Below are 15,391 nucleotides of genomic sequence, written 5' to 3'. Positions count from 1 at the left end.
AATGGCTGGGATTGTAGTTTAGTGAATAAGTGCCCCCTGGGATCAATTCCTGGTACCACAGAACAAAACAAGACAAAACAAAACACAAAAAACAAATAGCATCAAGTGCTCATTATACTTATTAGAAAAAATGTTTTCAAATAAACCATCTGAGTGTCTACCAAAAGAAACTAGAAAAAAGAGAAAATTAAATGCAATTAAACAATGAGGGAAATAAAAAGATGTTAGCAGAAATCAATGAAATAAGGGGAAAAGAGAGAGAAACAGAAAGGTTTGCAAAATTCCAAACTTATTCTTTGGAAATAATTTTAATTGTCTCCTATTCACCCAGTTGGTGAGGGATTCCTACTCTAGGGTTATGGGAGTGGTTGAACATACAATACCTGACACTGGATAGATGAGAAGAAAAGTTTATTAGTCACATATGCACACAGCCAGGGTGGGAAAGATACAGCATAGCATACAGGGGTGTTATAATTGGCAACAGAGATGAACAACTACATGGGGGTTATACTTGGGAGCAGAGCTAATCAGAGGCTCTGGGAGGCAGTACCAAGAGGAGAAGGGTGCCCCATGGTTCCTGCAGGAAGAAGTGATTGGCTTGTTTGAATAATTCTAAGGGCCGTCAAGGAATTATCTTGCTATTTGTGGATAAGCAATTGTACCTGGTCCTCTTGATGAAGAGCATTTGCCCAGGGGACATTTATCACAGAGAGGTCAGGAGGGAAACTCATGGTTAGACTGGATGAGGCCCTCAGTTTCACCAGATGTCAAGGCAGCATGCAATTCTGGACCTTACTCTTAGGCCTTATACCACAGAAAGATTAATGCCATTGATAACACACTAGCCTGACGGAACTAAGGGAGAAGATACAAATTACCAATATCAAGAATGAAAGAGATCATGTCCCTTCAGATCTAAAAAGATAGTGGAAAAAAAAAAGGGAATTTTATGAGCAACTATATGCCAGTAAATTCAACAACCTACACAAAACAGACATATTCCTCAAACAGAAATTGTAAAGGTCACTCAATAATAAATAAATAATTTGAATACCCTATACCTATTAAGTGAATTAAATTCATAGTTAAAAAATAAACCCTTCCTATAAAGGAGACTCCAGGATCAGATGATTTCATTAATGCATGTTTTATATCTCGCTCACAAGAGAAAAAAAAATCCCTGTTTTACAGTATTTGCCAATTTCCATGGTAAATATTCCCACTATGACCAGTTTCAGGGCATTAATGCCACTGATCATGGAGCAGGGAAGAGGCGGGCAGAAGAAGGCCATGTGGATGAAAGTCTTTTTTATTTTTTGTGGTACTGGGGTTCAAATCCATGGTACTCTGCCATTGAACTACTTTGCCAGACCTGCCACTGCACCTGGCAGTGTATTGAACTTTAAATTATGGCTTTGTCAAACAACTCATTCACAAAATTCCTAAAAATTTACAATAGGTTTTCATGAGCAGGAGAGTCAAAGCCAATTCTGGGATACTACACATTTAAGGAAAAACTAATACTTCTTTTTATAAACAACTGTTACAGAAAATAGAAGAGGAGGGAACACTTTAAAGTTTATTTTAGGAGTCCAGTATTACATGGATACCAAACTAGGCAAAGACATTATATGGAAAAATAAAACAAAACAAAAACAAACTACCAACTACTATTCTTCAAGAAGAGATATAGAAATTCTTTCTTTCTTTTTTTTTTTTTTGGTGGTGGTGGCATACTGAGGATTCTATCACTGAACTACACCCCCAGCACCCGCCCCCCCCTTTTTTTTTTTGAGAAAGGGTCTCACCAAGTTGCCCAGGCTGGCCTTGAAGTTGTGATACTCCCATCTCCTGAGTACCTGGGATTACAGACATGGACCAGGCTCCAGATACTGAATTCTCTTTCCTTTTTTTTTTGTACTGGGTATTGAACTCAGGGACACTCAACCACTGAGCCACATCCCCAGCCCTATTTTGTATTTTATTTAAAGACAAGGTCTCAACTGAGTTGATTAGCACCTTGCTTTGTGCTGAGGCTGACTTTGAACTCACGATCCTCCTGTCTTAGCCTCCTGAGCCACTGGGATTACAGGCATGCACCACTGGGCCCAGTCAAATATCAAAATTCTTAACAAAATTTTTAGCAAATCAAATTCAGCAATATATAAAAGCTATAACAAATCATGATAAAATAGCATTTGTCCTAGAAATTCAATATTGATTAAACATTCAAAAGTAAAATTATACATAACTTGGATGACTCTTGAAGACATTGTGCTGACTGAAATAAGTAGTAACCAAAGGACAAATGCTATATGATTCTGCTTATATAACACATCTAGAGCGGTCAAAATAATTGAAACAGAAAGTAGAATGGTGGTTTCCAGGAGCTGGGAGGAGGGGAAAATAAACAGGAATTGTTCAATAGTTATGTTTCAGTTTTGAAAGATAAAAAAGTTCTAGAGATCTATCATATGACTATATGAATACAGATAACACTATTGAACAATTAATGGCTAAGATGGTAAATTTAACATTGTGTTGTTGGTTGCTTTTTCATCATAATTTAAAGAAAAGTCCATCTACACTTTACCACAGGCACTTAGCAGAATATTTATCTCCTACTCTCCAGAACCTTTAAATAAGCTATTTTACATAGCCAATTGGTTTTGCAGAAGTTATTGAGTTAAGGAGGTGGAGACAGTGGATTACCTGGGTGGGCCCAATATAATCATAAGGGTCCTTATACATGAAGAGAGGAGGCAGGGGGGTGAAAGTCAGATGAAGAGATCTGTGATGTCAGAATTAGGTATTGGAGGGCTAGAGATATGTATCAGTGGCTAAATGCCCCTGGGTTCAATCAAGAAGAGGGAAAAAAAAAATAGGGATTGGACTGATTTAACTGACACAATTGCTGGCTTCGAAGATGGAAATGACAAATGAACCAAAGAATGTGGGCACCCTTTAGAAACTGGAAAAGACAAGAAAATGGATTCTCCTAGAGCTTCCAGAAGGAATGCAGCCCTGTCAACACCTTGTTTTTAGCTTCATTAGATTCATTTGGGCTTTTGATCTCCAGAATCACCAAATAATGAATTCGTGTTTTTATTCACTAAGTTAGTTATGTCAGGAATAGGAAACTGTTATCCCGTAAAAAAAGAACCTAAAAAGATTTTTTCACATTCTTCACATTCACTTGAATAGGATCATATCAATAGGAGTAGGCAAAGTTTTTGACAAAATTCAACATAGATTCATAATGATATAGTCTTAGCAATTTGGGAACAGATGGGAACTTACCCAATCTGGAAAAGGGCATCTATAAAAAGAATCCTACAGCTAATATCATACTTAGTTGTGAAAGACTGAACATTTTTCTTCTCAGGAACAAGGAAAGGAAGTCTATTATAACTGCTTATAGACAAAAGTTTACCAGAGGTCTTAGTGCAATAATTCAAGATAAAGAAACACAGGGCATATTGCTTGGATAAGAAGATTAAAAACTGTCTTTACATACAACAAAATTTTCCACTTAGAAAGTCTTAAGAAATCCACAAATAAGCTAAGAAACTAGAAATAAGTGAGGTTAGCAATGTTAGATTTAAATATGCAAAAATTAATTGTATTCTATATACTAGAAACTAACAATTGGGAATTTTAATTGAAAATGACATTTATGTAGCATAAAGGCATGAAACACTTGGGGTAAATTAGCAAAATTTATACAATACATTGAAAACCACAAAACACAGCTGGGAGAAATTAAAGCAGATTTAAATAAACACAGAGATATACCATGTTCATAGACAAGAAGATTTGATATTTTCAATATCTCCCTGAATTGGTTTTCAGTTTTAATGTATCCTCAGTCAAAATCACAGCAGTATTTTTGAGAAACTGATCAGCTGATTCTAAAATTTATATAGAAACATCAAAGTCTACAATAACTACAAAAAATATGAAGAACAAAGAAAAGTCTAGGAAACTTATTACTTTATTTCAAAACCTACAATAAAATGAGTACTTGTTAGATAATTGTAGTACAGAATACATATTTAGATCACTGGAATAGAATAGAGAGTCTGGAAATAGATTTATGCATATATGGTTAATAGATTTTTTTCACAAAGATGCTAAGGTAATTCAATGGTGGAAAAATAGTATTTTTTTTAACATGTAGTGATAGAATAATAAAAATAAAAAGGGCTGGGGATATAGTTCAGTGGTAAAAGTATCCCTGAGTTCAATCTCCAGTACCAATAAATAAATAAATAATATCCTAAGTCAAACATAGAAAACACAACCTACAACAACAATAAATCAATAAATTGGAGTCCATCAAAATGAAAAACTCTTGTTTTTTTAAAAGACCTGGCTAAGAAAGTAGGGGTTGAAAATATTTGTGAAACATTTATCTAACAAGTACTCGGCTACAGAATATTTTTACAAAATTTCTTTCTGTTCAGTAAGAAGACAATCAGTCTGATTAAGAACTGGGCAAAAGCTCTGGAGTGACATTTCTCCACTAAAGGTAAGCAAATGACAAATAGGCACATGAAAGGATGCTCAACATCATTAATCATGTGATAAATAAGCTTTACAATCACACCGAGATACCACACAACTACTTGAATGGCTAAAATTTTTAAAAGACTGATTACACCCTATGTTGGCAAGATGAGAAACAACAGAGAGCCATATGATTTGTTGGAGCGAATGCAAAATAGCACAGCCACTTCAGGAAACAGTTTTGATAGTTACCTATAAGTTAACCCTCTTACTATAACCCAGTAAATCCACTTCCAGGTACTTATCCAGAGTAATAAAAATAATCACTCAATGACACTTATGTAATTATTCACAGCAGCTCTATCTATAATACCCCAAGCTGAAACAAAGACAAATGTCCGTAAAAGTGAATGAATAAATAAGTTACACACTCTCCTTACAATGGAATACTATCTGATATTAAAAAGGAACCACGTATCCAGGCAACAACTCTGATGAATCTCAACAACGTTTTGCTAAGTGAAAGAAGGCAGGCAAAAAAAGATTATATACTGTAAGTTTCCATTAATGTGAAATTCTAGAAAAGGCAAAAATCTGGTGTCAGAAAGCAGATCAGTGATTTCCAGGGGCTAGCAGTAGTTGATTTACCACAAGGGACCATGAGGAAAGTTTCTGGAGCAACAGGAACATTTCTGTATCTTGCGTCTCAGGGTGGTTTCATGACTGAATACATTTGTCTGAAACTCATTGATTGGTACATTTAAAATTGATTCATGGATACTATGCCTTATGTAATTTATGTTGTATTAATTATGTTTTATATAATCTATACTTCAATAACTCCAATAAAAGGATACCATTAAGAAAATTAAGAGGCAAGCCACAGATTTGAAGAAAATATCCACATATCTGATAAAGACTCAGAGCCACCAAAATATACAAAGAACTCCTATGATTCGACAATAGGGGTTGGGGGTGAAGCTGAGTGGTAGACTTGGCATATGGAAGAGTCTGGGTTCAAGCCTAAGCACAAATAAATAAACAAATAAGCAACCCTATTAAAAATGGACAAAAGACTTGAATAGATACTTCGCAAAGAAAATACACGAGTGTCAATATGTACACAAAACACTGCTTGACATCGTTAGCCATTAGGTAACTAAAAAGAGAAGCTACTACACACCTGCCAGAATGACTAAATTTAAAAAGCCTAATAACAACTCAGCACTGATGGGTCCCTGGAGCAATTGGGATGTCTCCGCGCTGCTGGCAGGAAGGCGAAGTAGGGCAGCTGCTTTGAAACCAGGTTTGTTTCCCATAAAGTCCAACAGACATCTACTGTTTGACATGGTAATTCCACTCCTAGGTATTTATCCAAGAGAAATGAAAACATGCTCACAAAATCAAACATTCATAGAAGGTTTATTTACGATAGTCACACACCAGAAACAATCCAAACGCTCAACATCAGAATTGCTAGACAAATTCCAGTGTAGTCACACAGCGGGGTCCCAAGAAATGACTCCTGTGCATCAAGACAGACGAATCTCAAAAACGTAATACTGAGGAAAAAAGCAGGGCATTAAGTAAGCAGCACATGTCACGTGACTCCACTCATTTCAAGTTCTAGATTAGGCACTACAGATCTATATTTGGAAACTAGGTTAGTCTGGAGTGGAGGTGGGTGGTGAGATTGACTCTGAAAGAATGTGAGAGAATTTTGCGGTGAGGTGGTAATGTGCCTATTATGATAGGCATGTGGGGTACTTGGAGATAAACATTTATCAACACGGTACAGCTAATATTTGTACATTTTAATGTATGTAAATTTTCCTAAAACATAGTAATGTCACAAATAATAAAAAACCGAGTGGGTAAAAGTAGGAGGAAATGAGAATGGCAAAGTGGGATGGTTGTTGAAGCAGGGTGATGGGCACCCAGGGATTTAAATTATACTATTATGTTTACTTGGTGTATTTTTTAAGTTTTCCATAATAAAAAGTGAAATAAAATAAAGGGGAAGAAAAGGATAATTATACCTCCCGGGGCTGATGTGTTGGTGCGAGGTGAGGCTGGGGAGAGGTTTTGTAGGCTGTGAAGTGCGGCTGACATAAGCTCTCTCCGTGGAATCTGCCCCCCTCTCCCTCTGCTGGGGTTCTTGTTCTCTTTGCTCACTCTTGTTCTCCTTCCTGAACTCCCTGTTTTCCTCTCTCCCATCTGCCTAGCTCCCTTCTTTGCCTCAATTACCCTTTGTCCATGGGTGGCTCCAGATTTATCCCGGAGCTCCATGGCATCTGTCCCTGACTTTGAGGGAGATGATATAGAGGGGGCTTGCCCGCCCCCCCCAAGGTGCTTCCTGCCGTTTCTCCTTGTCCCTTGCTCTGCTCCACTCCTCCACCCGTATGTCTCCCCAGACAGGGAAGCAGGTGACAGGCGATGCTTTGCTGCATTATTGTCTGAGAGCCAGCACCGGTAACAGGGCAGACAGGCTGTGTGGCCCTGACTTGTCACCTCCACCTGGTTTCCCTGAAAACTCTCAGAGTACAGGGAAGTCTGGCTCTGGTTCCCAGTCCTGCACTCTGCCCCACCCAGCCCTCCACCTCTTCCCTGGCTCCCAGCTGACGGGTGACAGCCTCACTGCACTGTCAGCACCCAGCCCTTGCACCTGACTCGCTTTTGCCAGGAACCAGCTGAGCACCTGGCACTGCTCTGGAAACGCTGGCTTAGGGACAGTACCTAGGAGATGCCCGTGCTCTGTGCTCACCTTTGTTCTCTTTTAACCATCCGTGAACTCAAGGGATATTTATTGAACATCCATTGTTTGCTGGGTGCTGTGTTGATGCTGTGGCCATAGAGATGAGCCTGGGTTATGGTCTGGTGGTGGAAGTGGCATAAACAGATGGTCACGATACATTATGACATATTGGTCAGGGACTGTTCCTGGAGTCCTTGGGAAAGCTGTGGGGCTCACTCAGCCTAGACTGGAGTGAGGAGGTCCAGTACTGATTCTGGAGGAAATGCCAACTAAGCTAAAAACCAAAATGGGGGGGGGGGGGCACAGGAACAGCATGGGGGATGGCTTTAGGATGTGCACTCCTTGGAGGGGCTTCCTGGAACTGCAGTGAAGGGGGGGGCTCCAGCAAGAGAGGAGCCTGGAGAGCCAGTAACCTCCCTGCCAGAAGCAGCCTCGTCCAGCCTCCCAGGGCTCCCCATCCCTGTATGGATCAGGAGGACTCCAGGGGGGTCACTGGCCTCTCCTGGAGTAGGAGCAGCAAAGACTCCACTCCAGGAGGACGGTGCTATGCTGGGGCCTCCATGTCCCTCTCACTAGGCTGCCTTCTTCACCAGGGGCCTCAGGCTGGACAGTGACTCAGGCAGAGCTGGCCTCATTGCCTTCCATGTGACTCACACCTTCCTTCTGCCGCTGTGGGCTCAGGTTGTCTCCTCCTGCTCTCAGGGAGTCTTCTGGCTCTGGGTCAAGTTTTGGTTGGGCTCTGAGTCTGGTTCTGGCCATGGGCTTAGCTGTGCCCCCGGGTGAGGCCGTACATGAGAAGCCAGGCCTTGCCGGGGACAGGCCAGGATTCTGACTACACAGCCTCCTCCTGGAGAAGGGCCTCTCTGGATTCCTGAGCTCCGGAGGCCAAGGTGTGTGCAGGGGCAGTCATGCGGTGGTGACTGGCTACGAGTGACCTTCCCAGAGATGGAGACTGGAAGAACATGGAGGACTTGGAAAGAATTGTTAGAGACATCACAAAGGTAGCTGTTTGACTTTAAAATCAGTTAGCCTGCTCAGCCAGGAGGAAGAAAATTGCCAGCATAGTTTAAAGGATTAGAGAGAAAGTTCTAGCGTGAGATTATGTGGAGTTCAAAACCCAGTTCTGCTAGTTATTAATTCTTGTGACTTGGGCAATTTACGTAACCTTTCTGTGTCAGTTTCTTTAAAATGGGGGAGAGCATCACTTCAAATTATGGGAGGACTGACTGGGAGACCCATGTCAGGGGTTTGTGCTTGGTACCTTGCTTGGTACATGCTTAGCAAATAATGATGAAAATGCTATTTATTTTTATTCTGTCCAGTCCCTCTGATGGACAGGTGAGTGACCCTTGTCTGCCACTCACTGGAGAGCCTCCCAGGGATCTCTCTCTCTATCCCTAGAGATGAAAATGCTGCAGCAAGTGGAAATGCACCACTGTTCTCAGGAGGGGAAATGTTTTGGAGCTGGAACACCTGGCTTCTTTGGTTGATACTGAGTGACTGAGGGCAATTAGCTCAACTCAGTCTTATTTCCTCTTGATTAAGATGGGGATAATGTTATCTCGTGGTCAGAAGTGAAGTTCAGATGGCAGGGGTGAGTAGCTCAGGGCTGACTCCCGGCTCTGCTGGGTGGCCCTGGGGGAGTACCTGGCAGAGAGGAGGCCCTCAACCAAAACAGTAACTAGCATTGCTGTTCCAATGAAGTAATGCTGATGAGGCGGAGGTTCTTACAGGAGAGGCCTGGCTGAGTCCCAGGCTCAGGATGAGAAAAACATCACATTCTTCCTGGGAGATCAGCACTACCTGCACCTGGGCAGCTTGTGTGTGAAAGGAACGGGGAGGAGGGCATCTTCTGGGGTCAGAGGAGCCAGCCTGGAGCACAGACTTCACTCCGAATAGCCTTCATGAACTTGGGGCTTCCCTGGTGACTCCATTGTGCCCAGAGTCAGTGGAATGCCCCTGGGCCAGCATCCCTCTCCCATACCCATGTTCAGTTTGCTCTGTCCACCTGTCTTTTTCCTCCTATCTCTTGCAATTTTGTAAAGATTAGCTTCTAGAATTCAAATAGCAGGAAGAGAACCCAGAGGTCATCCAATCTGTTTCCAACACAGATAGAAAGGATGGATGCTATCTCAGCAAGGCAGACACACTGCAATCTAACTTCTGTCCTTCTTGCGCCTGTTAGCCAGTTTCCTCTCAATTTTTCCCTCTAGAGGGATAGAGGGAAGCTGGTTAGGCCTGCATCCAAACATCCCTCCCTAGCTTAGGTAGCCTCCCCCTCCTTCTTCAGGCTAAATAATTCCACCACCTTTAACCCTTTCCTCTCAGGTCCTATTTTTTAAGTCTTTAATTATCTCTGCTGCTTTTGTTTCTGTGTATTTTAGGATGCAGCCCTATAATCACAGAGTTTTACAGCTAAGAGTGACCTGGGACATGCCGTCAGGAGAGCCACGAGCAGAGGGTTGTGAGCCTCACCCTCCCCAGCTGCAAGAACAGGAAGGAAACTAACTGGTCAATTCTTCTTTGCGAAGCCCTTCCCCATTCCTCCTCCAGCAGAGGAAAACCCTGCTCATTTTCCTTCAAAGCCATAAGTTAAACAAAAACCAAACCAAAAGTTAAACTTTTGATGCTCTGCACAATGATGACCTTCTTAATCCCTCAGTAGTCTGGCCAGGGAGTGAGGAGCAACTTCATTTGCAGGCATGGAAACCAGCGGAGAGAGTTTAAGTAACCTGCCCAAATTCACACAGGAAAGTCCCTGGGCTCCTGCACCCATGCTCCCTGGCCTGCTGCTGTCACCTCAATTCCTACCGTTCCCACAGAGAGCCAGACCTATGGGCCCTCAGGGAAGCTCCTCTCTCATTGAGAAGCTGTTCAGGCCCCAGGGAGCCGAAGCTGGGCTGTGGGGGCAAAAAGTCAAATTCCACCGTGAAATGGAACCAGCAGGATATGTATTTCTATGAAGAAATTTATTTCCACAAACTGGCTCAGGTGATTGTAGGGCTGGTGAGCCTGAAATCCAGGGGGTACGCTACCAGGGGGGAATCTTGGCTGGAGCTGATGCTGCTGTGGGAGGCAGAACGTTTTCTTTTGAGAAACTTCAGTCTTTAACTCTTAAGGCCTTTGGGCTGATGAGATGAGGCGCACCCATGTCACTGTCACTGAGGGTAATCTTCATTTAAGGTCAGCTGGCTGTAGGTGTTAACCACGCGGATGAATACTTTCAAGGCAACACCTAGATTAGTGTTAGATAACTGACTCTCACGGCTTAGCCAGGTGACAGCGCTTAACAGCACGGCATCCTTGATGGTGTTGGTAGAGAGCCACGGACAGAGGCTGGCCTGATGCAGGGGGCATTTTTCCTGGCTAGTGTTGACGAGGTGCTGAGGAAGGGGTCTTGGGGAACTATCGTGGATCAGTCAGATTTTGCCACCAGCCCCAGGCCTGACCCCCTACCTCAGGGAGGCCCCACCCGGTTTCTGCTTACCTGAGAGCCACTTTGGGATCCAGTGTATTCTCAGGGGACAAAGACCTGGAAAGATCACAGGGCAGTTCTTGGGGTTGGGGGAGAGGGTTATTGCTTGAATCCCGAGGGACCCCTTGAGCATGGAGCTAGTGTCTCCTTTCTCCCCGCATCCCAGGGTTGGGACCATGCCTGGGTCCCTGGAGATGTGCTATGCATGTTTGTTCCTTTGCCTCCCCCTCCACACCTAAAATATTCTAGGCAGGTAGAAATCAGTCCTGCTTTTAAAGTGCTTCGAGAAGGGAGTTATGATAGCAGGAACGGTACTTCTCAATCCAAAGAGTTCTTCTTAATCCGTGATTGAAACCCCCATTCCCGGGTTTCAGGATAAACTTTGTTGTATTAGGCTAGCATAAATGAGAAAATTAGACTTCAGACATTTTATTATTACTATAAAATGTCAAACCACTGCAGGCTCCCTGCGCTGTCTGTAGCTAGAGGCACTCTAAGAGAACAAAGTTACCATGACCTTAAAAGAACCACAGAGACATTAGGACCCAACCAGAGCCCTCCTCATTGATTCTCAGCTCATCCTTGGCAGAACCAAAGGCTCAGTTCCTCAACATCAACTGCATAGTAAACTGTCATTTCTAGAGTGTTTAAGTTAGACTCAAAGAAGAACTGCCTGCAGCAAATAGTTCTAATGCTTGAAATAAACAGATGAGAGAGGCTGTGAAATCATTTTCCTCCTAGGTCTTTTAAAGGCTATATAGTTAAATATATATATATATATATATATATATATATATATATATATATATATATTTTTTTTTTTTTTTTTTTTTTTTTTCGGCAGGGGGATAAAACTGGTGGTTGCTCTCCTCCAATCCTGGGGTTCCAGGGAAGGTAGAGGAGGTTATTTTTTTCCCTTTTAAGGGGTTTCCTCTTTCATGAGAAGATGATTGGTGATAGGTGTTACCGGGCCACTGCAGTGGGTGGGTGAGGCTGCTCCACCTGCTGAATCAAGGGAGGCTGCCAGGAGGGGAGGAGAATGGCTGTAAGATGTCTAATGAAGGAAGCTTGGGAGGAAGCCTGGGGCTGGCTGGGGGAGGGCGTGGGAGAGGACTCCGTGGGGGCTGGCTGGCAGGCCACACCTGATCTGAGAGAGCCCAAGAGAACAGGTAGAAGTCGCCTCTGCTTCATAAGGATTTTTCTCTGGAAGCCACACCTGCCAGCTCCTCCTTCCTCCTGGTCCTTTAGGGATGAGGTCGGGGCCAGCAGCTAGAGTCCCTCCCGTTGCAGAGGGAGAACAGAATAGGGTGGGAGATGATCGCCTGAGGGGGGTCACTGAATCCCTTTCTTTCTTTCAAGGCTTTTTAAAATGAAAAGTTCCCTCTGCTTTGAGGTCCTCTGTCAGTCACAGTGGTAGATCTGATAGCCTTTGGAGATTTTTTTTGCCAGTTGGCATGTGACAAATAAGATCTGGGGGCCACCAAGAAACATCCTTTCAGGGAAGCGGTGCAGTGGAGTTGAGCTGGTGAAGGGCAGGAGCCTCGCAGGGGACTTTGTGCATAGTCAGGTTCTTCAGTGGGCAAAGCCAGAGAGAGGGACCTGGGGGAGCTTGAGGAACCATCGCCGTCCCTGGAGGGTCCTTGATGTCCACCTCAGACCTCAGAACTAGAGTGTGGAAGCCCTTGCCTCTTTGGGGAGTGGTGGGAACAGAGGTGGTCTAAGGACTTGGACTGGAACTGGAAGGACAATGTTTCTTTGATTTCTTTCTCTAGGGAGTTCTTTTTGGCATTGGAATTTTTGGGGATCACAGGAGAATCTACTTTCCACCAGGTATTTGAGGTGAATAGCCCCACACAGGAGGGGAAGCCTGCCTTCTAGCACATAAAGACCAAAAGACCAATCAGTCTACACCAGCTGAGAGTTCAACTGAATAAACTTTCTGCTGAGTCAAAGCAAAGGCCGCCCACCTCTGTCTGGCGGGGAGGATACTTCTGAGCATGGACATCCAGCCCTGCCCAGCCTGGTTGGAGAGACAGGCCTCTCTCAGGTTGTCCTGGGCTGTCACTCCTCTGGGCAGCTCAAGCCCTTGCACATATTTCTCTTATTCATTGTTAACTCCAAATTCAAGCTATTTGCTTACTGATCTCTTTTCCCACTGGACTGACAACCCCAGTGGCAAGATGGGCGACTCATTTCTGGCTGTCTGACCAGTCCTTGCTTACCACCTGGTCATGGTAGACTGTGTAGTAAAGATGTGAATGAATGAATAGTAAAGGGCACTGGTGGTCTGAGCTAAATGCTTTCTGAGTAGGACAGACAGGGAGGTTGCAGCGATAAAGGTTGTGGGCTCCGTGGGACAGCCTCCTAGAAGACAGAACCATACCTCTTCCCATCTGCCTTGAAGCACTGAAACCTGCTTCCTTCCCTTAGGACAACTGAAATGGGCACTCTCCAGCATCCTTCTATCCTTCCTCCTGTGGTCCACTCACCTGCCTCGATCATCATCTGCTGGTCCTCCCAGGTTGTGTTGGAATGGGCTCACTTTGGCTTAGGATGGTAGCTGTGCTTCTTTTCCCAGCATGCCTCTCAATGGTACCTTGAGATTGGCCAGGGTGCAGAAATTCGAAAACACTAGAAACCAGTATTTTTTTTTTTTTTTTTTTCATCCTGGAAGAGCCAGTTGCTAAGCTTCCACTAGCACACACCTGCAATCCACTCAATTACCTACTGTGTATACGCCTTTCTCTTTTCTCTCTCCTTCCTACTTACATTCCTTCCTCCCCCTTTCCCTCCGTCTTTCCTTTCTTCTTTTTGTTCTATTATTTTATCCAATTCTCCATCTGTTTGTTTTCTTCCTTCCTTCCATCCATTCTCTCTCCACCCACTCATCCCTTACTACCTAACTCCTACCCATCATTCATCCGTTTCCATTCATATCCATCTAATTTTTATTTCTTCCTTCTGTCCATATGTCCATCTATCCATCTACACACAAGTGTTTTCTGGGCATCTTCTCTCTGTCAACTTATTCCTAAGGTTCAGAATATTCATGGAGATTGCTGCATGGCAGGTACATGAACTCTAAGGTCTAGCAGAGGCCTGCCAGGCTCAGCCAGCATTGATATTGAATCTTTACCTGGACTCCTCTGGCCTTCTGTGTCTTCTTGTCCTCTCTTTCCTTTTATTCTTATAGTGTATTCTCCCAGGGTAAAGGACCTTCTCAGGGGAAGAGGGAGGTGCATGTCCCAACCCCAGACCAGAAGAATGCTTTGCTGTCTCCCTCCGGCTCCAGCTTCAGGCAAAAGCCCAGATTTTTTTTTTCCCCTTTTGGGGAAAAAACTCAGGGGTGCTTAACCACTGAGCCACATTCCCAGCCCTTTTTACTTTTTATTTTGGGGCAGAGTCTTGCTAAGTTTCTTAGGGCCTTGCTAAGTTGCTGAAGCTGGCCTTGAACTTGTGATCCTCCTGCCTCAACTTCCCAAGCTGCTGAAATTATTGGCATGCACCACCAAGTCTGGCTAAGAGCTCAAGCTTTTTGAGAAAGGGATTCCTCATCCTAAAAGTTCCCATGAGATCTTACAGTTAATGAACAAGAGGGGGCTCCTGTGGAATCTGAGGACAGGAGCCTCAGGTAAAGGGGAACCCCTATCATGAAGTCAGCACTACCCACCCCTACACATACCTCCTCTTAAAACTTGGCTGCTTTGTGAGCTAACCTTGTCTCTGCCCTTGTTCCCAGGGCTGTTATTGCAAAGGATTAGCTGTCAAAGCCTGGTGAGCCAAGGGGCGGGGGCTCCTGGAGCCTGACCTAGATTGGAGAGGAAAGATGGGAAACCCACTCCCCTCCGCACAGCCCTGAACCTGCCACTCCAGCCACACCCACTGTCTGCTCCACCCTGACCAGCGCAGCCCAGAGAGGCATAGCCTTATATTGGGTGTATGTCGTGGGGTGGGTGCTGGCTTCCCACAAAGTGACCAGGAGAGATGAGGGTCCCAGGATTTTTGTAGGATTCAGGGAGAGGAAGAAGTGGGATAGCTCTCACTTTTCTTCTGGAGAGTGCAGAATCATCTGAATCCCACACTGCACTGACCTCATTTTGCAGGATATTACCTATGGCTTGCCTGGGGAAGGTGGGAAGATTTTTCTGAGTCACACAACAAACTTACTGTGGAGAAAGGTGAGACTCAAGTGTTTTAGCCCCAAGGACCAAGCCACCTGGCTTGTGTTGCCTGTATTCCCTCCATTACTGTGTCTCTGGCCTTTAGATGTAAGCAAGTTCTGACATGCTCTGGTGAAATTCTTAAGGTCCATATGTATCTTGTTAGGGCCACCAGGATAAGAAAGACTTCAGAAACAATATTGTGGAGAGATATTTAGGTGGCTTCATGGTACCCAGGCTGAAGAAGGGACTTGAGAACCATAAAGGTCTTTGGTTCAATCCCAGCTCTGCCACTTGACTGACACCAATAAGTTGGCTTAGCTTCATTTTTCTCAACTACTCAAAAGGCGTGATGGAGCTGGGTACGGTGACACATGTCTGTATTCCCAGTGCTGTAATTTCAGCAACTTGGGTGGCTGAGGAAGGAGGATCACAAGTTGGAGGCTAGTCTCAGCAATTTAGCCAGGCCCTAAACAACTTAGCAAGACC

This window comes from Marmota flaviventris, chromosome 9 (assembly GCF_047511675.1).
Source record: "Marmota flaviventris isolate mMarFla1 chromosome 9, mMarFla1.hap1, whole genome shotgun sequence".
Taxonomy (NCBI): Eukaryota; Metazoa; Chordata; class Mammalia; order Rodentia; family Sciuridae; genus Marmota; species Marmota flaviventris.
The sequence above is the reverse complement of the archived record's forward strand: the minus strand, read 5'-3'. Positions refer to the sequence as shown.